This window comes from Bufo gargarizans, chromosome 2 (genome assembly GCF_014858855.1).
Source record: "Bufo gargarizans isolate SCDJY-AF-19 chromosome 2, ASM1485885v1, whole genome shotgun sequence".
Lineage (NCBI taxonomy): Eukaryota > Metazoa > Chordata > Amphibia > Anura > Bufonidae > Bufo > Bufo gargarizans.
Window position 1 is genome coordinate 605468500 of NC_058081.1, and position 26839 is coordinate 605495338.

General features: G+C 43.3%; 1 protein-coding gene across 4 annotated transcripts in view; it reads left to right on the forward strand.

Moving 5' to 3' along the window:
- PKNOX2 (PBX/knotted 1 homeobox 2) overlaps positions 1–26839 on the forward strand; it is a 293301-nt gene that overhangs the window by 40297 nt on the left and 226165 nt on the right. Inside the window, exon 1 of one of the 4 annotated variants that reach the window (XM_044281992.1) lies at positions 6279–6323. The exons of the other annotated variants lie outside the window; for them this stretch is intronic. The gene's annotated coding sequence lies outside the window, so the exon portion shown is untranslated. Of the gene's footprint in view, positions 1–6278; positions 6324–26839 lie in introns of those variants that run through there. 4 annotated transcript variants of the gene reach the window in all.

Here is a 26839-nt window from a genome sequence, read left to right on the forward strand (position 1 = left end):
GTGACAAATGCTGTGCTGTGACCGTTCTGCTTTGTGGATCCAGCAGTAAAAACACGTTTTGTGCGGCTAAATCTCCCATTTAATTAGCACTTTCCGTCGTCTCGTCCCCCCTTCTCTCATACATGGTGGAGGCTGCACCCTTCAGCAGTCAGCATTAGAATGGAATTGCCGCCACCAAAGCGCAGTAATTGGGAGGCCATGCAGAAGGTGGCTTATCTCTAGGCAGGAATGTTTGACTGGAAAGAAAGTTAGTCTCCCATGTAAACATGGATTGTGGCCAGGATGTGTGCTTTTCTCATAGACAGAGGATCCATTTCAGCTCAGACCACATGTCCACAGGGAACAGTTACACGTTGGTTAATTGCAGACAGTTCCATTCCTATCCTGGTTATCAGACCTAGTGGTTGAGGGTGGATCACTTTCTCTTGCACTATCTTTCTAATTGGCTGGAATAAGAGTAACCTAAAACTGTGTAAGACTAAAGCCCGCTTCCTCCGAGGCCCAAGAAAAACAGCTTCACAGACAGTCGGGCCTTGTAGACGAAGATTTGTTTTGAGCTTTTTCTCATTTTCCAGGTCTTGTTATCCTCACCCCACCGTTTGATTTCAGACCCGAGAGTAGTTTATCATTTCACACAGCCACTATATGGAGGCACTTTTATACCAGTATAAGTTTCCTCAGGCTAAGTTCACACAGCAAAATCCACGGCAGAAAAATCAGTAGCAGATTAGTAGCTGAAAACAGGTCATTTTTGGTGGCAGATTTTTAATTTGGTGGCACATTTAGAGGAGTATCTAGAAGCGTTTTAGAAGAGCTTTTGGTTGAGGATTGGAAGAGTTTTTAGGAGAGGTTTTAGAAGCTTTGTGTCTGCATTTTTCTTATCCAGCCCCTCAGTGGAATAATTCAGAAGGGGTTTTTGGCAGCGGAGGCATTATTTTTTTTGTCCAGCGTTTCAGCTTCTCCATAGGCTTCAATACAAAATCCTCTAACAATCCTCTTCTAAGAAGTAATATGGCACTTTAGAAGGGAACTTAATTTAGCAGAGGAAAAACATGCCATCAAGTGCACATGATGGCGTTTTTTTTCAGCAGCGTAGCTATAGGCTCATGGGCCCTGGTGCAAGAGGTAATCTTGGGCCCCCCTTCCCTCAGTGCTTTGTCACCAGGGGCAGGGAAGCACATCTCCTGAGGCAAATATTTTAATGGCACCACCATGCCAAATTCTTGACCTAACCCCTTCCCTCCAGCCAGAGGTGTAACTTGACCAGCATGCACTTTCTATAATACCAGTGTCTTCTTATGTGGCACAAGGGTCTTTGGGCCCCCTTAGGCTCCTGTGCCTGGTAGCGACTGCTACCTCTGCACCCCCTATAGCTACGCCCCTGATTAAAGTAAATTAAAAACTATTGGTGGTGTTTTAATGGTGGATTTCACACCGGAAAATGTCCGTTTTCCGTGATGGAATCCACAACGGATTTTATTCATGTGAACATACTCTCAAGAAACCTACTTTGTGCTCAGTGTGCACCATGGAGATCACCATGATCTACATCACCATGCACAGGCAGAGTTCAGGGCAAGCAACTCTGCCTATAGTGTGAGAGAACATGCATTTCTCAGCACAAGGTTGTGATGTGAATTTAACTGTGTCCCCATAATCTCTATCTGCATGTCATACATGGTGTGCTTGATGGGTCCCTCCCTATGAAATGAAGTAATTGCATTTGTTTTCTATTTCTTTTTGTAATGTATCTGAGTTTAGAACAAAACAAAGTTTTTCTTTTATGTTATGAGTGTTTCTCCTTAGAGACAAGGACATTTTCTAGGTCATTGCAGGGTCTATTTTTGCAACCAGTACAACTTGATCTGCCACCGTTCTCATTTGCAGCAGATTTTCAACAACACAGTAACAGTATGGCCTCTTGCAGTTGGAAAGTTGCAACTTTTTTTCTGAATATGGAATAATATATAGGTCATTGCAAAGCGTGCTCCGAATTTACAATGTTTTTCATAAATGGTGCCACATTTGTTAGATGTTTGCCTTTTTATGACTCAAATCTTTGGCATCCATGTCCACTAGGTGTGGAGTTGTAAGAAATATGACTAAGGTTTCACGCACATGACAATACTGTTCATGTGCTATCAGCATTTTTTGCGGATAGCACACTGACCATTCATTTTTATGGAGCCATTCACATACCCCCATTTTTCGCAGATCCATGTGGCCGTCCTGCGATTGCGCCGCTCCCCTTCATTGTACCCCTCAGATGCCGCCTTCATACATAATCGCTGCATCTGAAAGTAAAAACAATGTAAAAATAACAGAAAAAAAAAATATGAAATCATACTTACCGCATCGATTTGCTTGCGACGGGCCAGCCACTGCCATCTTACTTGAAGATCTGGCACAAAATCTTGCGCAGCCTGAGATGACATTGTCACGCTGGCCAGTGTGGTGATGTCATACCTCGCCACGCATAGGATTTCTGCCGAGATCTTCAATCAAGATGCCAGCGGCCGGCCCGTCACGAGCAAATGGAGGAGGTAATGATTTTTTTTGCAGCGAATCATATTTATCCTGAAATTTGGATCGAATTCCACTTAATTGGATTCGATTCGCTCAGCTCTAATGAATGACATGTTCATTGGTTTTCACTGACCAATGGTAGGACATGCTCCGGAAATTCCCTTTTCAGCCAAGCAGAGCATATGAAATACGGATGACACATGGGGAACACAAAATGGACATAAGGACCAAACATGTCCAGACATTGGACGGTCATGGACATGGACATCTGAATAAGGGCTAATGCACACAAACGTATTTTCTTTCTGTGTCCATTCCGGGGTTTTTTGCGGACCGTTTGCGGAACCATTCATTTCAATGGGACTGCAAAAACAAAACGGAAGTTACTCCATGTGCATTCCGTTTCCGTATGTCCATTCCCCCAAACAATAGAACATGTCCTATTTATTGTCCGCATTACGGACAAGGATAGGACTGTTCTATTAGGGGCCAGCTGTTCCGTTCTGCAAAATACGGAATGCACACGAACGTCATCCGTATTTTTTGTGGATCCTTTTTGCGTACCACAAAATACATACGGTCGTGTGCATGAGCCCTAAGAGAGTCGCATAGCAATCATGAGATCTGCCCCATTTTGATAACTCTGACACAGTTTTCTCTATTGTCATTTTAAAACACTATTGGAAAATCAAATTAATTATATTAATATTTTTAACCTTTTTTGATACATTTTATTTGATTACATAAGTTTTAGGATATAGATTAAATAGAAATATGACAAAGAAAACAGTGAAATATCGTCCTACTAGCTAGACAAAGCTTGAAGTTGCTTTCGCTCACCTTTGAGCAGTGTGGAGGTCGGCCTCTTTTTTGTATGTGATGCTACAGTTTATGGGACTATTTCTACCTCACTCTTCCTGCGCCACAAGCAAAGCGTTGTTCACTTTGCAAATGTGTGTTGGGAAAATGTCGACATCTGTTACTGCACAGCTCAATTAACTCCCAGAAATGTGATTACCACAGATCAGGAGTCACTTATGTTTCCCCTCATCTCGTTGAGAATATTCGCTAGTGATAAAGTGAGTTGTCATGTTCTTGATTCCACTACCTTCCTATTAGGGCCGTGCAGCGCTCGTGTTCTCCATCTACCTTTAGGAGTGTGACCTGCTCGTCTTAGTGTACTCGTCCGTCACCTACAGTACCTTTTGTGTACTTCAGTATTAGTTCTGTGTGAGGCTGTTGCCATTGCACTGAAGTATGTGTTAAAACAGTATCTCTCCACTCTAATAGGGTTTAGTCCTTATTATGACCATGTAAAACTGGCCAATACAGTTTCAAAGGATGAAGAACTGCAACAATATTAAAACCCCCTAAGGTTGAATTCACATTTGCGTCATGAAATCTGGCAGAGGAACAGCCTGCCGGATTTTACCGTATCCGACATAGATGGATAATGCTGCAAACTGCCGGATTCCCATTGATTACAACGGGATCTGGCAGCTTTCTGGCATAAATGCCAGCTTTCAGGTGGACAAAAGGTCTGCATGCAGGACTTTTTGTCCGGTCGAGAGCCAGCATTATGGAAGAAAGGGGCCAGATTCCATTATAGCCAATAGCGTCCGGCAGTTTGCAGCATTATAGAGATATGCCGGATACGGTGAACTCCGAAAGGCTATTCCTCTGCCGGATTTCACAAGACAGATGTGAGCGTAGGATCAGGTCATTTGTGGTTGTTTCAGCTTGGTATAGATTTCAGCCAGCCTTGAAAATGTGGATATAACTGCAGCTTACCCCAATTTCCAATTTCTCTAGAACATTATCATGAACTGATGTTATAGCAGTTATTAGGAATGAACCTTCAGAGGATGTGAGAGAGGCATTTACACTCAGCAATCATGTCCTCTGTATTAGGCCTCATGCACACGACCGTATGTATTTTGCGGTCCGCAAAAAGCTGATCCGCAAAAAATATGGATGACGTCTGTGTGCATTCCGTATTTTGTGGAGCGGTACAGCTGGCCCCAAATAGAACAGTACTATCCTTGTCCCTAATGCAAACAATAATAGGACATGTTTTATTTTTTTGCAGAACGGAAATACGGACATATGGAAACAGAATGCACACTGAGTAACTTCCGTTTTTTTGCGGCCCCATTGAAATTAATGGTTCCGTATACGGTCCGCAAAAAAAAAACGGAACAGACACGGAAAGAATATACTTTTGTGTGCATGAGGCCTAAGGAGAAGTGATCTACAACGATTGCTTGTCCCCATAGAAAGTCATGGTTTCTGGGCAGCAGATGGCTGTTTACACAGGAGGGTGTGCTGCCCAGAAACGATGATTTGATCACCCAATGAATGGGGATTTCTACAACTGCTCATCCCTGATCACTGACCAGATTATTTGTCCACGTAAAAGGACCTTAATGGGGTTGTCTCATCATGGATAATGGGGGCATATCGCTAGGATATGCCCCCATTGTCTTATAGGTGCGGGTCCCAATGTTGGGACCCGCACCTATTTCGAGAACGAAGCCCCGCAAGGTGGTGGCTGGAGAACTTCGGTCCGGCCGGCTCCTCATAGAAGTGAATGGTAGCGTACCGCGCATGTGCGGCCCCCACTCCCATTCATTTCTATTGGGCTGACGGAAATAGCCGAGACAGCGCTCGGCTATTTTCACAGGCCCCATAGAAAATGAATGGATCGCAGCTGCGCATGCGCAGTGCGCCCTCGTTCACTTGCGGGGCCCCGTTTATGATATAGGTGCAGGTCCCGCACCTATAAGACAATAGGGGCATATCCTAGCGATATGCCCCCATTGTCCAAAATGAGACAACCCCTTTAAGGCTACCTGCTTACGGGTGCAGGTTTCAAAACAGAGAATCTGTTTCTGGTGCAGAATTATAGCCAGTATATATAAGAAGTCTGCTTTTTTAACTGTATTGAAAAAGGGGGGAAAATCTATAGTATTTTTTGAGTGTCTATGGCAGACATGTGCCAGTCTGCAGCCATACACATACATGCACCTTTGCACATAAACACTGTTCGCATGCCCCGAACATAATGTGAACAGAGCCGTAGCTGTTGTCGGTGTCTGCAGAACTAACACCCGAAGGGAAAATGATATTCTTCTGGAATAGTGAAGACCAGTAAGCTGACACCAAATACTTAGTATTCTAGATCAGTGATTTTCAACCTTATTACCACAGGGGAAACCCTAAAAAAAAATTCCACTCCTGGGTAACCCTTGGCTCACTGTTTGGCAAGTCACCTTTGAGCAGGCTGAAATCCATTTGTTGCTTCACATCTTCTCACCGACAGATCTTTTCACTGAGTTCTGGGGAACCCATGATGAGGACTCAAGGAAACTTAAAGGGGGTCATTTATTTAAAAAAAATTGCAAGTCCCTTTTTTTAGCAGCCGTGCAACAATATTTAGTGACACGGCCGGTTTGATGCCATGTTTGGCAGTCGGGCGGGATGGGGACAGAGTAGGGTCCAGCCTCGGCAAATTTACAAACATTTATATCTGGAAATAGGCTTAAATGTTGGCCAAAAATTTGTAGTTTTTGTGCCAGGTGCACGGACTGCCGTAAATTTGACTAATTTATGATCAGCCAAATCTTACGGAAGCACAGGGGGGAATCTACGTTTTTTTTTATCATTTCTCCTTTGTGCTGGATCCATTTTGTTACTATTACATGGAGGTACATGGAGGTTGTGAGCCGCGAGTACTGCAAAGCTAAAAAAACGGCTAATTGCCAGGCCGCACCAGGACTGCCCCTTTGTTTATACAGGTAAGTTTTGGTGCAATGAGTGGTACCCGCTGCGTGGTACCTGAAACTTATGCTGTATGTGCAATAGCGCCCTTGGATATGGCATCCCCCATCCCTGATATTGGAGTAAAGTGACTGAAATCAGAGTTGGTTTCCGTGGACCATAAAAGCATCCCGGGCCCTGGGAGAGAGATGATATGTGTCTTGTTTACTGGTTTGCCATCTAATTGCTATTCTGGGGATGCTCATTTACTTTCTACTGCTGTATATTTTTAGATGTGGCTTTTATGCTTTGCTATGAGATTTTTTTTATTATCACTGTTTACTCTCGGCAGGTTTGTGTCTGTAGTGATGAATGTTAGCAAGAACTGTGACGGCTGGACAGAGTAAAGCCGCTCTGATGTGACACAAGTGACAAATCAAATGTGGACACCTCCTGTCATTTTCTATGTATTTCTATGATGTGAAGCTTTGTGACTGAAGACGTTGGGAGTAATGGTTTGCGACATAGATGATATCTCCTTTGTTCTTTTACACTAAATAGAATCAGCACTGCTTTTGAGGTTTCTAGAAAAAATATATGCAGGTGCGACTGATAGTGATCAGATAATGAAAGTCTTAGGGGAGATTTCACAACTTGAAGCAGAATCCAGTCAAAAATGAAAATTGTCTCTAATAAAATCAGTTTTTCTACTCCATGGTGTCACCTGTACCCTACTCCAGTCACTTTTGGTACCAGGTTTACCACTGTAGAAGGTACCCTCTCAGTGTAGCTGGTTGTCACAACTACGGCGAATGACACTACAGTGACGTCATCATCAGGGTGACACACACACCAGAACAATGGAGCATGTAGAAGGGATCTTGTTCTGATTCTCGGTATGTGGTTGCATATAACAGCGAGGAGACAAGAAGCGAGAGAAAAGACAGCACAGAAGATGCAGTTTAGTGACTATTCTCTATGGCCAAGCTTTGGTGTGACCTTCATGGCATCGCCTCATCTGACGTGATACCACACAAGCAGGGGCTTACATAGAAATCATTGGGCACCATAGCAAGAATCTGAATTGGGCCCCCTAACTCCTCCCACTATCCACCCTGGCCCATCCCACCACCTGTCCTGGCTCCTCCCCTGCCACACCCCTTTGTATTCCTACTGACCCAGAGAATAAAGGGCACAGGTCAGTTTTGCCGCAAAGGGAACACCGTGGGAACAAAACCCATAAAACGGTAGAGGAATATTTTATTTTATTTTTTTCAATTCCACCCCATTTGGAATTTTTTGCCTTCTTCCCACTACATTGTATGCCATATTAAATTACAACTTGTACCGCAAAAAATAATTCCTCTGGATATGTGAACGTAAAAATAAAGTTATGGCTCAAGGAAGATGGGGAAGAAAAATGAAAATGCAAAAATGAAAAGACCTCCGGTATCTTAATGGTTAAAAGGGTTATACAACCCCTATTATGCCCCCAAAATGCAACAATTCTTCACCCTCGTGGCCCCAGAATATGCCACAAAATATTTTTTTATAAAGTGAGTCCTGTATATTTAAGTTTTATTTAGACTCTATTTTTAAAATGTTTCTGTGGGGATTTGAACTCACAACCATCTATATTAAAGGCAAGAACCTTAACCACTGGGCTATAGAACTTAATGCTAAGTCAGTGCTGAAAAACCTCATAGAAATTTCTCTTGTATGACATAAGAGAAAGTTCTATGAGGTTTTTCAGTAATGACTTAAGCACTGAGCTCTATAGCCCAGTGGTTAAGGTTCTTGTCTTTAATGTAGATGGTTGTGCGTTGAAATCCTCACAGAAACATTTAGAAAATAGAGTCTAAATTAGACTTGTATACATAGGGTGTCCCCCAAGCATAGTGACCATGCTTGGGAAGGCCCCTTTCAGGTTCATAACACTGACTCCATATATGGAGTCAGAACAGGGACTCCTAAGCCGGGAAATTCCCCACTCAGGGGCCCTGACTGAGCATAGGGGAAGCAAGCAGGGCCTGGAATAGAAGAAAAGTGGACGGGGCCTTCCTTGCGCTCTGGGCCCCATAGCATTTGCGTGGTCTGCCTATATTAATTGTACCTACAGATGTGTCCACACGTAACTTCTCATCTATCTCATGTCCCTTGTAGATTGTAAGCCCTCACTCCTTCTGTACTAGTTTGTAACTCATCTTGTCCATGCAATTGTCTATATTATGTATGTTACCCCTTATCATATGTACAGCGCCATAATAATAATAATGTCCAGATGTGTCTGTCACGAAATGTAACACTTAACTAATCTTAACACCATATCTCAATTGGACAAATACGGTCATGTAATATGTAACATGGTTATTTAGCCTGAAATGTGCACAGGAGGAGATTTATCAAGATGTTTTTTTTTTCTATGCCAGTCTTGATATTTCTGATGCCGCTGGAGGCTGCGCTTAATTTATGACGAGGGCACGCCTTGTCAGTGCATCCTGTGGTACTTTGTATGCCTAGAATGATATCTTTGCCAGCCCACAGCTAGATTTCGTCATCATTTGACTGGGCTGATGGACCAGCCCACTCGCCGCTCTTGCCGCACCCCACATTTCGTTGAGGGCGACGTAAAAACACAAGTTGCGAATCAATTTAGTCGCAATGGTATTCAAATAGTCATAAACCTGACTGTCGTTCTCATAATTGCTGGGACTCATAGTGTGATTGCCTTTATTGTCTACACCAGGTATCAGCACCCTCCGGCACTCCAGCTGTTCTAAAAATACAACTCCCAGAATCCTCCTTTCACTCCTTTTAACACAGCCGTGTAAGTATGCATGCTGGGAGTTGTAGTTTCACAGCAGATTGCTGACCCCTGGTCTACACAGTGCTTGTTGAAATCTCAATATACTGGGCAGTAGTGATTAAAAATGAAAACCCTTTCCGGTCCTCTCTGTTGGGTGCCCTGCTTTCTCTGACAGGTAGGCACCCTACCTGTGGCTCTATAATTCGCTGTACAGAATTAGCCTTGCTGTGGGGGCGTGGCCTGCACGCTGATGGCGCCAGTCGCATAGCGCTTCTGCTCCGGGCTTAACCGCTTTTAAGCAGCTCACAGCTATTACTCCTGCGATCTACCGTAACCTACGGAGGCTTCACAAGGCGCTGCAGACATGGGGAAGGTCAGGAGGCGCCCTGCCCCAGCGAAATTGACCGAATTCTTTGGCAAACTGACGCCAGCGGAGTCCAGCCAGAGAGGGACCCCACCTCCGGCGGGCGCGTCGGCCTCCCTGGCGGGAACGCCATTGTTATCTACGCATGGCTCTGCAGACAGGCAAGGGCCTGAGCGGGACACCTTAGATAGTACCCAACTTACTGCAGACATTATGTGCTCCATGTTGGATAACCTGCGCTCCTCTATGAAAGAGGATATGTTGGGGATGTTAAAAGACCTCCGTAAGGATATTCAGAGTATCGGGGAACGTACATCCCACCTGGAGGTCAAAATGGCCGAATTCACGGCTTCTCATAACACCCTTATCGACGCACATGAAGCTATGGAGGAAGATATCGCTAAACTCACAGCTAAGATGTAGGACCTGGAAGACAGACATAGGCGAAACAACGTCAGAATTCGCGGGATCCCCGAGTCTGTCGAGGCGAATAAGCTGGAACACCTCCTGCAGCAACTGACTAAGGCGGCGTTGCCTGAGTCCACTGAAAGGGACTTAATAATCGATCGCATTCATAGAGTGCCTAAGCCTAAGGGGCTTGATCCGTTTCTACCACGCGATGTCATCGCTAGGATCCACTTCTACACCATCAAATAAGCATTCCTGAGGGTCCTGCGGCAGAATTAGCCTTTCTGTGCTCCATAACAGATGCCGTAAAAACACTTGTGGTCATTCAAGGGTTAAAATCAACTAAATTTAGACAACCAGGGTAGGTATTATATAAGTAAATAAGCAGGATTCGTTTTGGCCGCTCTTCTAGTTTCGCACTTTAAGGGCTCATGCACACGACCATATGTATTTTGCTGTCCGCAAAAAAAACGGATCCGCAAAAAATACGGATGATGTCCGTGTGCGTTACATATTTTGTTGAACGGACCGCATACAGTCCGTAAAAAAAAACTTGCCCGTTCTGTTTTCCTTATGGACCATATACGGAACCATTCACTTCAATGGGTCCGCAAAAAATAAAGGGAAGTTACATGTACATTCCGTTTCCGTATGTCCGTATTTCCGTTCCGCAAAAAAATATAACATGTCCTATTATTGCCTGCATTACGGACAAGGATAGGACCGTTCTATTAGGGGCCAGCTGTTCTGGCACAAGGACGTCATCCGTATTTTTTGCGGAACATATAATACATACGGTCGTGTACATGAGCCCTAAGAGGAATATATTTCTCTCCCATATGACCCCTAGACCCATTGCATTCATATATGGGAATGTGGTCGTTGATATATATGATAAAGGCCAAAACATGATTGCTGATCCTAAATCATTCCCCTAGATACTCATAATATTGATGCCAATGGCACAGAGCCTGAAATCAGTTTTCCTCACAGGGGATTCTGCTGTATTCTCCTTGCTGACTTATAAGACCCTCCCCGTTCACAAATTATTCATTTAGTTGTTTCCATGTCCTTAGCCCACCTCAGGGGGTCTCGGCAATGGCCTCTGGTATCATTAAGAGAGCACTGGAGTGAGGAGGGAAGCATTTTACATATCTTAGCAGTAATGACTTAATAGCGGTTTCGAGTTCACCTGCTAGACACAAGGGTTCATGAGATAAATGTTTCTCGGGGTGCGTCTTTCCTCCCGCGTATTTCAAGTCTAGTTTGAAGAGCCTTGTTCTATGCTGCGCGGTGAAGACTAACATATATAGAAACGGATAGCTAGAAACGTTCTATTATTGGATCGGGCGTACGGGGAAATCTCCAACAAGCGTTCACAGTCATCAGACATTCGCAGTCAGCTATTTAGACTAATCTTTAGGTTGGCATTGTGTATTTTTTCTCTGTAACTGAGAATGCCGTAAACCAATTTGTGAGAAATCCACACCAACAATTTCTTGCTTCATCTGTTATTGATCCTACTGTTGTGCTGCTAAACTAAGGCACGCACGTTTTGAAATCACTTTGCCTATATTGCATTATGAGTAATTCCTGCCACCGTGGAATGCAGTGCAATCTACAGGCAGTATGTTGTAGAGCAGGAGGAGCTGAGAAGATTGATATAGTTTTATGGGAAAAGATTCAGTAAAACAAGTACTTTATTATTTAAATCTCTGCTGTTTCTGAGCTCAGTAGCCCAAGTGGGCGGTCCTATCAGTGACTTCCAGACTTTCTTGTATGTGTGTTTACACAGATAGCTGTCAATCACTGATGGGACCGCCCACTTGGGCTTCTGAGCTCAGAAACAGCAGAGATTTAAATGTATAAATTACAAGTTTTACTGAATCTTTTCCCATAAAACTATGCATCTGCTCAGCTCCTCCTGCTCTACAACATACTGCCTGCAGACTGCACTGAATTTAATATAGTGTTATTAAATATAGTGTTATTAAATGTTATTGTATTATGCGTTACCTGGTTCAGGAGAAATGCCAGTGGATGTGAGTAGAGACAGTCACACCATTCTGTCAGGCATCATGACAGTCTCTCTGCTCTTCCTATTTTCAGAACATAGGCTGTCACCAGTGTGGCCTTCACCCTACTAATATAGAACCCGTAGCATAGTTGTTGAAAATTTGCTCCCAATTATAAAGAGAACCAATAAATAACACATTTCAGGACTTTTGAGTGGAAGTCCAGGATCAGGGATTTCCAGATTTTCACTATTGTGGTGAATGTTCAGGTCTCAAATGTTAGCCTTCTCCACATTTTAATCAATGAGATTTATAAAAGTGGAAACTTTTACAAGCTCAGTTCTGGCAGTCTGTCACTTACGAAGCAAAGGTTTGAACCCAACTGTACCTGGTCTTGGGTACTGTGAGGAATATGGATTATTATTTAATGTCAGCTATGTTCCCACACCAGCCATCTGCTGTCAGATAGCAGAGGTAGTGAACTCCACAGGGGGCCCTGCTTCAAAGCCCAGCCAAATGGCAGAGAACTTCTAGCATGCCACCTTTCTTTACAATTTCTCACCTCCATTCAGATAGCACGGATCCTGCAGGAAAGCTTCCCTGCAGGGGATCTAGGCCATTCCCCAGTTTAATGAACATTATCAGACATCATAGAACCGGCGATTCATAAGGAATTATGAATCGCCTCCCCATTACAGACATAAACCAAATACATATTGGTGTCCCTGTGGCCACGATTAACCGGCCTGTGGTCATAGTTTGGTGGTGGGATGCCAGGGAGGGGAGACATATCTCCCACAGAAACCAAATAACGGTACCATGCTTGGACTCTACTGGTAGCCGGAACCCAGGCGGATCCATTGGTCCCGGAACCACCTCCCTGTGACATTGTGGTCTGGAGCCATGAGCCCTAATCTGTTTTGTGACTCATTTACTGCCAACCCCAAAAGAGGGGGGAGTGGACTCCTCCCAGAGGCTGGGAGGGGAGGGGCCGGCTACAGATCAAAAGGCTTGTGCCCGCAAGCGGGCGTGTCCTTTCTCTGAAGGGGGTCACATCGTGCCATGTGTTTAGAGGGACCTGCAACCTGCTGACATCACTGCCTCTCATGTGACTACGACTAAGAACTCATCACAAACCAAAGGACTCTTATACCTGGTAAACTGACCTTTTTGTTTTGCTTAACCCTGTTTGTACCACGCCATCTGTATTTACTACTCCGACCACTGTATATATTTTCTGTGTATATTGTGTTATGTCTAGTGAGCCCTTAAGGCAATTAAATATATAATTTAACCTTGTGCTGTTCTGGTATCTCGATCATGAATCCCCACGTCCGTGTTCTGGCCTAGTTATACGCTACTGCGGGTTGGTTTCTCACCCTATATAATCCCGTTAGCGGAACGTGCTTATATCAAACGAGAAGCTGATGGCAGTCTTCCCGGGCTGAGGATGTGCTGTTTCACTGGGGCAGTGAAAGGCATCCTCAGCTTGTTGCCTCTCTGTGCCCATGTGGGATAGGCATAAGGCCATCCTTCATATAAGATAGGGCCAGGGGCTATTCATAGTATTCATTATTTTGGGCAGACTAGATGGGCCAAATGGTTCTTATCTGGCGACACATTCTATGTTTCTACAGTGAGGAACAGAAGTATTTGAACACTATGCTATTTTGCAAGTTCTCCCACTTAGAAATCATGGAGGGGTCTGAAATTCACATTGTAGGTGCATTCCCACTCCGAGAAACAGAATAAAAATAAATAAATCAGGAAATCACATTGTATGATTTTTAGAGAGTTTATTTGTCTTGCACTACTGAACATAAGTATTTGAACACCTGAAAAAATCAGAGTTAATATTTGGTACAGAAGCCTTTGTTTGCTATTACAGAGGTCAAACGTTTCCTGTAGTTCTTGACCAGGTTTGCACACACTGCAACAGGGATTTTGGCCCACTGCTCCACACAGATCTCCTCTAGATCTGTCAGGTTTTGGGGCTGTCGCTGAGCAACACAGAGTTTCAGCTCCCTCCAAAGATATTCTATTGGATTTAGGTCTGGAGACTGGCTAGGCCACTCCAGAACCTTGATATGCTTCTTACGGAGCCACTCCTTGGTTATCCTGGCTGTGTGCTTCGGGTCGTTGTCATGTTGGAAGACCCAGCCATGACCCATCTTCAATGCTCTGACTTAGGGAAGGAGGTTGTTGCTTAAAATCTCACAATAAATGGCCCCATGGTCCTCTCCTTAATACAGTGCAGTCGTCCTGTCCCCTTCGCAGAAAAGCACCCCCAAAGCATGATGTTACCATCCCCATGCTTCACAGTAGGGATGGTGTTCTTGGGTTGCAACTTGGCCTTCTTTTTCCTCCAAACACGACGAGTGAAGTTTAGACCAAAAAGTTCTACTTTAGACTCATCTGACCACATGACTGTCTCTCATGCCTCCCATGGATCATCCAGATGGTCATTGGCGAACTTCAGCCGGGCCTGGACATGTGATGACTTGAGCAGGGGAACCTTCCGTGCAATGCATGATTTGAAACCATGACAGCGTAGTGTTCTACTGACAGTGACCTTTGAAACTGTGGTCCCAGCTCTCTTCATGTCATTGACCAGCTCCTCCCTTGTAGTTCTGGGCTGATTCCTCACCTTTCTTATCATCAGTGATACCACACGAGGTGAGATCTTGCATGGAGCCCCAGTCTGAGGTAGACTGACAGTCGTCTTTAGCCTCTTCCATTTTCTAACAATTGCTCAAACAGTTGATCTATTTTCACCAAGCTGCTTGGCAATTGCCCCGTAGCCCTTTCCAGTCTTGTGGAGGTCCAAATTTTGTCTCTAGTTTCGTTTGACAGCTCTTTGGTCTTGCCCATGGTAGTAGTTGGCGTCTGACTGACTGTGGAGTGGACAGTTGTCTTTAAAGAGCTCAGACAGGTGCTACTAAGTTAGATTAATGAGTGGAGTAAAGGGGGACTTTTTAAAGGCACAGTAACAGGTCTTTAAGAGCCAGAATTTTTGCTGTTTCTCAGGTGTTCAAATACTTATGTTCAGCAGTGCAAGACAAATACATTCTTTAAAAATCATACAATGTGAGTTCCAGATTTTTATTTTTTTATTCTGTCTCTCAGAGTGGTAATGCACCTACAATGTGAATTTCAGACCCCTCCATGATTTCTAAGTGGGAGAACTTGCAAAATCGCAGGGTGTTCAAATACTTCTGTTCCTCACTGTATGTGTGGACAGGAGGAGTCTGTGAACACTGTACCAAGCTGACCTTACCTGCTCCTCAGGGATGGTGTAACGTCACGCCTTGGTAACCAGTGACTATACCATATCTCGCTGGATCTACATATTTGATGTCCGGCGGCAGCGAGGTGCGGTATTCGTCACAGGTACCACATGGATACTTTGTGACATTGGGTGAGAGGGAATCCAACAATAAACTCCCTCCATGGTTCCTGTCACACATCTTCAGCACTAGATGTATAAATCAGAGTGCAGTTAGCTCCCTCTAGTGGTGCCTGCAGACCGGCAAAATGTTATCACTGTAGGGAAACCAGAGATTTAGAGTTCTGTAACATGTTTTATGAAATTATGATAGACATTAACTTCAATTAAAAGAAAGTACACTTGAAGACGGTGTGGGACTTATTCTGAGGGCTGTAGATTTTATGTGTACGTTTATCCCGGTCTGACGGATAGTCCAGTGTATGGGAGTCTATCTCTCAGTCACTGTACCCCTGTTATCGGCCTGCCTCTGGTTGACATAGATGGCTGGGGTTTTACATTACCGTAGGTCCAGGTCTGTAGCAATGCATTTGACTTATTTATAGTGTAAAAATGTAGACTTGAAGGCTGCACTGAGGCAATGTCCTTGAAGTCGGTTTGAGGGGATTTATGTTTATTTTGCAGTGTAAGTGGCCGGGATTCCTGCTTTTGTAGCGGCCTTACAAACAGCTGCGGTCCAGCTGCTGGCATCCCCGCTGCGGGAGAGTGTTAAAACCTCTCAGGGGTCAGAGCTGTGGTATGTCGGTTTCTATGGCAACCAACCAAAGGGCCACTTTCTTTGAACAATCCCCCTACTCAGTCCTGTCCTGCAGTTAACTCAGCTAAAGGGTATGCAGCTCAGGGAAGGAGCTCTGCTGGGGGAGGGGAAAGGAGACACTAAGGACATGTCTTGAAGGAATAATAACACTGAAGCTACATTTAGTCCTTTATTAACAGCCGTCGTGGTAGCACAGGCATAGCATATACCATATACATGTATGCACTCACACAACCTACACTGGACATGTATAATGTTATATGTATGTGTGAATTCAGGTAACGCATCCTCCCTCATCATGTACTCATTGTAGCATTGTAGACTAGTAATGTGCATCCTCAGTTCTATCAGAAAAGTCAAGTAGCCCCAATAAATCAGGAGTACAAATGTGACTTACCTTTTGGCAGTATGATAAACAGGGGAGGACTGGCCATAAAACCCTCAGGGTCCTGGTGGACCGATCACCAAGGGGCTACCCAAACCCTCCTGACCGTTGCTAGGAGCATTATGTACTATGTACCTGGCCGGCAGCTGCAGGTGCCTTCCTAAATTGAATTATATGGCTGTCCTCGGTATGGTGATACAGTTAAATGCTGCGCAGGGCATGGGAGCCCATGGCTCCCTGCTGTTCACCCTCATAGGCCACAGGCCACAATAGGCAGTGTACAAATGGCTTCTTCCAGCCTGTGGAGACAGCACATTGGAACGAGACTCAGGCATTTTATTTTTTTCCTTCTGTACTTGACCACTTGGGGAATATACTACGGGGGGAATTATAGGGGTCATTATTAGGGTAGTCCAGGCAGGATGCTGAAGGTAGGGCTGGATATTTTATGTGGCCCACATATCAGCCCCTTGCTCCATATCTTAATTAGAGACAACTGGAGGAGGAAGAGTAGAGAATATGGCAGCCACTGATGGCTACGTATATTGTGCCGCACTGTGGTATTTGGTTATGCTGGGGTGGTGTTTTGTGCATGTATTGCTAACCCCACCTACTTGTGTTTCCCCCCATCTACTTGTGCTTCCCTGCCTTCTGCCAATTTGGACCCACCTACAACATAGGGCCTCTTCTAGGTTTTAAATTCCTAGTACGCCCCTGATGTTAAAATATGAGAGCAGGTACCTGCAGTCCTCTGGAATCATGGATGAAGCATGGTCTGGATGTGTGCACTTGTACTGCACCGACCAAAATAGGAAACCAGACATTGACCATGAAAAGAACCAGAAAACCAGAGCTCATGGACGAAAAAAAGGGAATGATCATCCCCATCATTACATAATCCCATTGTGATGGGCTTTCACGTCAAGCCACCATTTCCAAATCAGATCCCAAACCGATCACTAAAATATATTGACATTGCTGGTACCTCTTAGATCAATTGTTCCATATGAGCAGCTCTGCTGCCTGTGAGTGATAGTTCATGTCACAGAGCTGGAAAATAGGTGGAGATTATCACTAGGTCTGGAAGGGTCGATTGACTGTCATCGTGCACTTACAAATAATAATTAATTGGAATATTATAGCACTGGAAATGTTATAAACCTTTATTCAATTACTGCTAATGAGGATGAGATTACACTAGGAAGGAGCCGAGCAAAGTAGCAGAATAAAAGGGGCAAACATACTCATAGAAATGTCTACATGCATAAATACATTGGAGGTCATCATTCTGTAAATCACAGTTGTATATAAGGTCTTTACACAGTCTGCTGCCCACAGGTTACACAATAATAATGTCCCAGAACATGACACTTCAGAAAAATTCTTGTCAGCAAATGGATAAAGTTACTAAGAGAAATTTCTTCCAAACTGACCTGCCTGACCTGCAGATTGAGGCCTCAATCTCTTGATAACAAGACACAAGCAGATCACATTTCAACACATGAACATATCTATCTATCTAATATCTATCTATCTAATATCTATCTATTATCTATCTATCTATCATCTATTTATCTGATATCTATTTAATATCTAAGTATCTTTCTAATGTTGCTTTATCTCATATCTATCTATCTATCTATCTATCTAATCTAATATCTATTATCTATCTATCTAATATAATATATATTATCTATCTAATCTATCTATCTATTTAATATCTAAGTACCTTTCTAATGTCACTGTATCTCATATCCATCTATCGTCAGTAGAGATGAGCGAATCGAATCCGATGAAGTGGAATTCGATCGGAATTTCAGGATAGATTTGATTCGCCTCGAACCCGAATTTCCTTGTGCTTCATGTTAGTGAATTGATTTTACCTGAACTAGTGAAAAAAAATTTTTTATATTTACCTCATCCATTTGCTTGCGACGAGCCACCAATTGCCATCTTGATTGAAGATCTCGGCCAACATCCCATGCGTGGTGACTTATGAAGATTTCGCTCCAGATCTTCAAGCAAGATGATGGCGGCCTGTCGTGAGCGAATGGAGGCGGTAAGTATGAATTAATGTTTTTTTAATGTTAATTTCATACTGTTTTTACGCTCAGATGCCGCGATCCTGTATGAAAGCGCAATCTGAGGGGTACAATGAAGGGGGATAGCGCCATCGCAGCGCCCTGTCATTGCACCCGCTACTTGATGAAGCGATTTTAATATTTTTTTTTTTTTTTTGTCGAATCAGCCGAATTGAACTTTTCATAAATTTGCTCATCTGTAACCATCAAGATCAATGAGTGAATCCTGATTTGGGGGAAATAAATGGAAATTGGACATCATCATTGTCTAGCCCAAGATCTTTCATTCTACAATAGCTTTGTCTATGGCTCATCTTTACTGCTGATTGTTTGGGGCAGTTGACTTTGTAGGTCGTTACTCCCTCATGTTTTTATTTTGCTTGCAGAGAATATCTGAGATTTTCTTCCCTGAGAAGTGTGACCTGTGGCTGTGACCTTGTCATGTCAGGTCTCTGAATGTATTTCATATATCGTTCTTAATCAACAAGTTATCAGATTTTTATTTTGCCAGTGCAAGTGGTTAAATGGTGGAGAATTAGCACAGTGAATGGGAATCTAATCCTGCAAAAAGGAGGCAATCGACTCCCAGTTCCCTCTGACAGCATCTGCTGAGCAATCTGTGATCAGAGCCACAAACTATTTATTTATTGTCAATTAGATTTTTGCTTGTATTGTATTTACATAAAACAATGATACAATTATCATTATTACAGCGTTTGTGATCCAGATCTCCTGGCAGAGCATTATGCTTTCTTCTTTATAGAATCCTTCTAATTTGATTAGTTCCATTCAGAGAAGATTGTATGGAATAAGAAAATGCAAATGAGATGAAAAATTATGGCTAAAAAGTTATGTGGGAACGGAACGCAATGTCCCTTCAAAATGAAAATATATTGAAGAATTATAAATGAACATTGCAGCGATTTTTGGTCTCTTAATTTAGTGTATTTCTATGCAAATGTGTCCTAAAATTAAAATAATAAATGTTATAGTGAAGCTTCCATTGTCGGCCTTCTAGCTTCCTTTCTATACTTGTTGTAACCCACTGGAAGATGGACATAAAGGTTGTAGTGCCGTCTTACACGTTTTTTGTTGTGTGTGTATATATACAGTATATACACTCACCTAAAGAATTATTAGGAACACCTGTTCTATTTCTCATTAATGCGATTATCTAGTCAACCAATCACATGGCAGTTGCTTCAATGCATGTAGGGTTGTGGTCCTGGTCAAGACAATCTCCTGAACTCCAAAAACTGAATGTCAAAATTGGAAAGAAAGGTGATTTAAATAATTTTGAGCGTGGCATGGTTTTGGTGCCAGACGGGCCGGTCTGAGTATTTCACAATCTGCTCAGTTACTGGGATTTTCACGCACAACCATTACTGGGGTTTACAAAGAATGGTGTGAAAAGGGAAAAACATCCAGTATGCGGCAGTCCTGTGGGCGAAAATGCCTTGTTGATGCTAGAGGTCAGAGGAGAATGGGCCGACTGAATCAAGCTGATAGAAGAGCAACGTTGACTGAAATAACAACCGAGGTATGCAGCAAAGCATTTGTGAAGCCACAACACGCACAACCTTGAGGCGGATGGGCTACAACAGCAGAAGACCCCACCGGGTACCACTCATCTCCACTACAAATAGGAAAAAGAGGCTACAATTTGCACGAGCTCACCAAAATTGGACTATTGAAGACTGAAAAAATGTTGCCTGGTCTGATGAGTCTCGATTTCTGTTGAGACATTCAAATAGTACAGTCCGAATTTGGCGTAAACAGAATGAGAACATGTATCCATCATGCCTTGTTACCACTGTGCAGGCTAGTGGTGGTGGTGTAATGGTGTGGGGGATGTTTTCTGGGCATTAGTGCCAATTGGCCATCGTTTAAATGCCACAGGCTACCTGAGCATTGTTTCTGACCATGTCCATCCCTTCATGACCACCATGTACCCATTCTCTGATGGCTACTTCCAGCAGGATAATGCACCATGTCCCAAAGCTCGAATCATTTCAAACTGGTTTCTTGAACATGACAATGAGTTCACTGTACTAAAATGGCCCCCACAGTCACCAGATCTCAACCCAATAGAGCATCTTTGGGATGTGGTGGAATGGGAGCTTCGTGCCCTGGATGTGCATCCCTCAAATCTCCATCAACTGCAAGATGCTATCCTATCAATATGGGCCAACATTTCTAAAGAATGCTATCAGCACCTTGTTGAATCAATGCCACGTAGAATTAAGGCAGTTCTGAAGGCAAAAGGGGGTCCAAAACCGTATTAGTATGGTGTTCCTAATAATTCTTTAGGTGAGTGTATATAGACATAGCATTTGCTATAGGTAGAGACAAGCAAATCAATTCAAAACAAATCAAATTCAACCAGAATTTTTGGCAAATCTATTCCAGTGAATTTCTTAAAATGGCCATTTTTCAGATCGAAAGACAGGAAAGATGAAGAAGGATCACATGACCAGCAGGCATTTGCCTCCGAAAACAGAAACATTTTTGGACCATTTAAAAGAAAAAAAAAACATTAAAAAAACACAGTGCAAATTGTATGTAAAGAGGCAGCAGCCGTGCGTTTATCCAGTGTAGCAGTCACTTTAAGATCGCTAATGCTGTCTCAGCATTTAAGAGCCTGAAATCAGTTGGAGACAGTCCTAGACCTCAGTGTCATCCATAACCATTGTCTGGCCTGAAGAAGGGAGTCTCGAAAGCTTGCCTTATAACATCATTTTTAGTTAGCCATTAAAAGGTATCAAATTACAATATTTTATATTGTTTCTCTTTTTGAGAGCATCAAGACTTCAGGGCAACCAGCACACTTTTTAATTTGTTAAGACCCCTATTGAATTGCCTGACCGATTCGGCCGAATTAAATCTGAATCAAATTTCAAGAAATTCGTTAATCACTAGTGATCGTAAATTACTGCATCATTTCAGATTAAGTGGCCTATGAGGCCTCTGTGAGCTAACAGGGGATGCCATAAATCTGAATACCGCTATATTGGCCAGAGCAGAGATCCCTGCAAGCATTGCTCTCTGCATTTTTGCCAGATAGCAGCCGGATCTCTGACGGACCTCATTATAGTTAATGGGGCTGGCAGGCAGTCTGGTTGCATCTGGCAGTGGCGGATCCGGAGAATTTCAGCAGGCTGTTCTCTGCCGGAGATGGGAAACTAGCCTAACTAGAGTGCAGTCTAGAAGCACATTGTCTAAATCAAGATGGCAGGTTGGGATCTGGTCTGGTCTTTCCCAGTACATATCCAGTACTTGCATGAAGCTGTTATATTCAATATATTAATCATATTGTACAATTTCTAATACTCTAGAAGAGTTGTAAAAAAACTATACTGCAGTGCACAAAATAGACAAGGCCAGTGATCAGCGAACCATGCAATTCTGCACACGCTAGCCAGCATCACACATCTACACCTAAAATGCATGTAAATACATGTATACTTTCCCCTGGAATTTACCATGATCTAAAGTAACTTTGGCAGTGACAAGCATCATGTGACCAAAGATGGCTGTGTAGCACTGCCTGCACTGTGTGTGATGTAAGTGAATGGGGCGACATTGTGTCCCACAAGTTGTCACGGCTCGACAGTTCCAACAAATTAATCAGTGTTGGATTTTAAATGGCATTCACTTACATGTTGTGCAGTATCACGTGACGTTGGGTCGTGTCTCAATGTCAGTCCTCCCACAACACAACTGTCGGAAAAATGCAACTTTGGATCTCTGGTTGCAAGACTCATTCAACTTTGCCTTAATAGACCACAATGCAAGTCACATGCGACTGCACGTGATCATATCTAAATTTCGCTCCACAACCCATGGATCTGGATACCTTCTGTTCTCATTCAGAATTTTTTTCCGCCCTATCGACCAAAAGGGCTATTCTCTTCCACAATACGGACAAAAATAGGAAATGTTCTATAATTTGCAGAATGGCCAAATGGGTCCACAAAAAAAATGTGGATGTCCTCATGGAAATGACTAGGTTAGTGTGGTATCCCCCAAAAATGCAGATAGCACATGGACAGCAAGTAATTAGAGTTGAGCGAACCCGCCTTTTGGCAAGTTCGAGTTCGGGTTCAGGGTTTAAGTGAATTACGTAAGGGATTGCATTCTCACGGAATCCATAGCGTAATTCAGTGCCGGCATGCCGCATGGCCAGCGCCTGAGGGGTCCGTTCTGCTGGCCATACACTTGTATTATGTGGCATGCTGGTATTGAATTACTTTATGGATTCCGTGAGAATGCAATCCATTACGTAATTCACTTAAACCCCGAACTCGAACCTGCCAAAAGGTAGTTTCCCTGAACTCTACAAGTGATCATAATAAAGCGTAAGCGCTGCGGAATATAGTAGCGCTATAGAAGTGCATTAAATAAGTAAATGGACAAAACAGACGGAGGATGAGCAAGAATGGTTGTATACACGGATCACAGTGGCAATCCTCACATTGGTACCCTCCAGGGTGCACCCTTTTTTCCCTCATGGCCCACCCTGGTGTTGGGGCTCCTGCCCAGTGGTAGTTGGGGCTCCCTTGGTGTTGCAATGTCCAAGGCAGGAGTATGGATGCAAGTGCAATGGCCGTCGTTTGGTAATGGACTACACCAGTTTTAGTAAATAAATAAGGCCCCTTGCAGACGAGTGAGTTTTCCGAGCGGGTGCAATGCGTGATGCAAATGCATTGCGCCCACACTGAATCTGGACCCATTCATTTAAATGGGGCTGTGTCCATGAGCGTTGTCTTTCATGCATCACTTGTGCGTTGAGTGAAAATCGCAGCATGTTCTATATTCTGCGTTTTTCACACAACGCTGTCCCCATAGAAGTAAATGGGGCTGCGTGAAAAATGCATCGCATCTGCAAGCAAGTGCGGAAGTGATGCGTTTTTCACTGATGGTTGCTGAGAAATGTTGTTTGTAAGCATTCCGTTTCCTATCACGCGGGTGAAAAACACATCAATACTTATTTCACCCTTGCGATAAAAACTGAACAATTGAATGTAGTCGCAGGCAAAACTGAATGAACTTGCTTTCGAAATTGCGCATTTTTTACTGAACGCATCTGGAGCGCATCCGGACCTAATTTGTATTGCTCGTCTGCAAGGGGCCTAAGTCTCTCTTTACTAAAGTTCAAAATAGGAGTAGTAGTAGATCCAACAGTAACCAGGCACAGTTCCAGGGTATAGAACACAGTGCAGTCTTTCCCTAATAGCTATGTATGGATGGTAGCAATGATGGAGGTTGTAGTACTTCTTCTCTCTGTCTTTCAAAAGTCTCAATCTGCAGAATCTTAGGCTGATGGTGACCTTCTTGTATTAGTACAGCTGGCCAAACCGTCTCAAAGTATGGAAGTGTGCGCTGGCAATATTTCCTCTCACAGAGGCAAAGTCTCTATCAGCCTTAAGCATGCACAGTACCTTGCTGACTTACTCCAGATACTTTGATTTTCTTTTTCTTTCTCTCTCTGGAGCACTGGAAAAAGCTGCTTTCTTAGCTGTAGCTATCTCAGAGATGATGGCTCTCTGGGACCCAGGCCCAGTACTGAGGAGAAAGAACATGTTGGTCCTCTCTCTTCCTCAGTTGGCACTAGATTCCCCACTGACTAGGGGCGGACCCAGGTGCATTTCCTAGTATCCTAAAGAGGCTGAGTCAAGGTTGTTAACTCTGAATTATCCATACAATACTATTGAGTAGGCAAATACAACAAATCTGAACATTTCAATTAACTAAATTACAGTATAAAAATCAACCCTTTGCAGTTTCTTTGTTCTGGGCTACTGCACTTGTGTCATGCACTGTCCCGTCGGGCTCTGCACTTGGGATAACTGTATATCTGTTTTACCTGGAGTACTCCTTTAAACAAACCTTTAGGTGGTCTGAAATAATTAACCTGCTTTAATGGCCCTCATACAAAACTATTAAAGGTATCACCGCTATAATAGTTTTGCCTTTTTAAGGCTACATTCACACTTGCGGCAGAGTGATCCTGCAAGCAGTTCCGTCGCCTGATCAGTCTTTCCGGTGTCATCCAGAAAAACTGATCCGACATTAATTTTTTTCACCTTTTTCACCTTTACTTGAATGCCGGATCCGGCACTAATACATTCCTATGGAAAAAAATGCATTTAGGCAAATCTTCAGTTTTTTGGGCCGGAGATAAAACCGTAGCATGGTGCGGTTTTATCTTTTTCCTGATCAGTCAAAAAGACTGAACTGAAGACATCCTGATGCATCCTGAACGGATTACTCTCCATTCAGAATGCATGGGGATATATCTGATCAGTTATTTTCCGGTATTGAGCCCCTAGGACGGAACTCTATGCCGGAAAAGAAAAACGCAAGTGGGAAAGTACCCTTAACACAAAAGAATTTAACAACACAGAGAAGAAATCAAAGTGGGGGTGAGGGGGCAGAAAGGGATTTACTTAGTTCTAAATTATGGTGATGTCATCAATACTAACAACAACTCAGAGCTCATGCACACGACCGTATGCATTTTGCGGTCTGCAAAACACAGATCTGCAAAAAATACGGATGACGTCCTTGTGCATTCTTTATTTTGAGGTACGGAACAGCTGGCCCCTAATAGAACAGTCCTGTCCTTGTCTGTAATGTGAACAATAATAGGGACATGTTCTATTTTTTTGCAGAATGGAAATACGGAAACGGAATGCACACGGAGTACCTTCCATATTTCTTTTTTAGACCCATTGAAATGAATGTTTCCACATACGGTCCGTTTGTGTGCATGAGCCCCTAGGGGGAGATTTACCATAGACAGGCTTTTTACACTAGTCTATGATATCCTCTGCTCTGCTGAAAGATGCGCCTAATTTATGGCAAGGTACAGGCCTCATTATATATTAGGTGCATCGGGCAGCCGTACGTGTGACATCTATGGCAGCTCCGAGCTACAAAACTGGCACAAAAGAAGATAAATGTGACGGACCCTCGTCACGCCCCCTTTTCATAAAAGTGGCAAGGGCAGTGCAGAAACGCCACTTGCGACAAAATTTTGATGCAATGCCATTTTAAAAATTGCAAACAGGGTGTTTTGGGCTTTTTTCCCCGCCAGAGAACTGGCTTAAGGAGACAATAAATCTCCCCCTAAATGTCAAACTCATTTCAACTAGGACAAATACCAGGTTCCAGCTTCTACAGGGCTGTTTGTAAAGTGCCTCCTGAAAAGATATTTCCAGTTCCTCCATCTTCCAGATTTAGTTCTTGCAACCCCCCACATATCAGTGATGCAATGTTATTCGTATTACAAGATTAGGGCAGCCCGTTAATTGCCAGCAGTAAGGACATCCCATGTCAACATTTTTATTTTTGTCACAGAACATGCTGCTCATTGAAACGGGCTGCTGGCAGCTCAGACAACAGACGCCTTCTTCTCATTGAAAGTGGAGAGCGTTTCCAGCAATCACGCGTTTCAGATATACCCATAGAATATAATTGTCCAGCTGCAGAGAAATGCCTCTGCATAAACCTGCGAGAAGAAAAGACGCGCAGGTTCCCCACTTTGTTTCCAAGTATACCAGATATCATTATCCCTGAACTTCTTACCTTGAAGTAAGCTCGAGTTACAGAACGTTGTACTCCAGAACCGCAATCACAATTCTGCAGGCTTCAGAGTTGAGATCTCCCAGAATTCTTTGCTGGGTCAGTGTCTGCACTGAGCTTACGCTAAAAAGCTTTATTCTGGGAAGAGTTTTCTTTACACCAATTACTGTCCAGCTATTTCATGTGTATTTCCCTGCTTTGCAGGATATCACCTAAACCTAAACAAGCTTGTTGGCTGTTTCCAATCACAACTAGCAAAGTGAGTGCAGCTCTGGAGTATAATACAGGATGTAACTCAGGTTCAGCACGGAATAAGTAATGTAGTGTATGTACATCATGACTCCATCAGCAGAATAGTGAGTGCAGCTCTGGAGTATAATACAGGATGTAACTCAGGTTCAGCACGGAATAAGTAATGTAGTGTATGTACATCATGACTCCACCAGCAGAATAGTGAGTGCAGCTCTGGAGTATAATACAGGATGTAACTCAGGTTCAGCACAGAATAAGTAATGTAGTGTATGTACATCATGACTCCATCAGCAGAATAGTGAGTGCAGCTCTGGAGTATAATACAGGATGTAACTCAGGTTCAGCTTGGAATAAGTAATGTAGTGTATGTACATTATGACTCCACCAGCAGAATAGTGAGTACAGCTCTGGAGTATAATACAGGATGTAACTCAGGTTCAGCACAGAATAAGTAATGTAGTGTATGCACATCATGACTCCATCAGCAGAATAGTGAGTGCAGCTCTGGAGTATAATACAGGATGTAACTCAGGTTCAGCATGGAATAAGTAATGTAGTGTATGTACATCATGACTCCACCAGGAGAATAGTGAGTGCAGGTCTGGAGTATAAT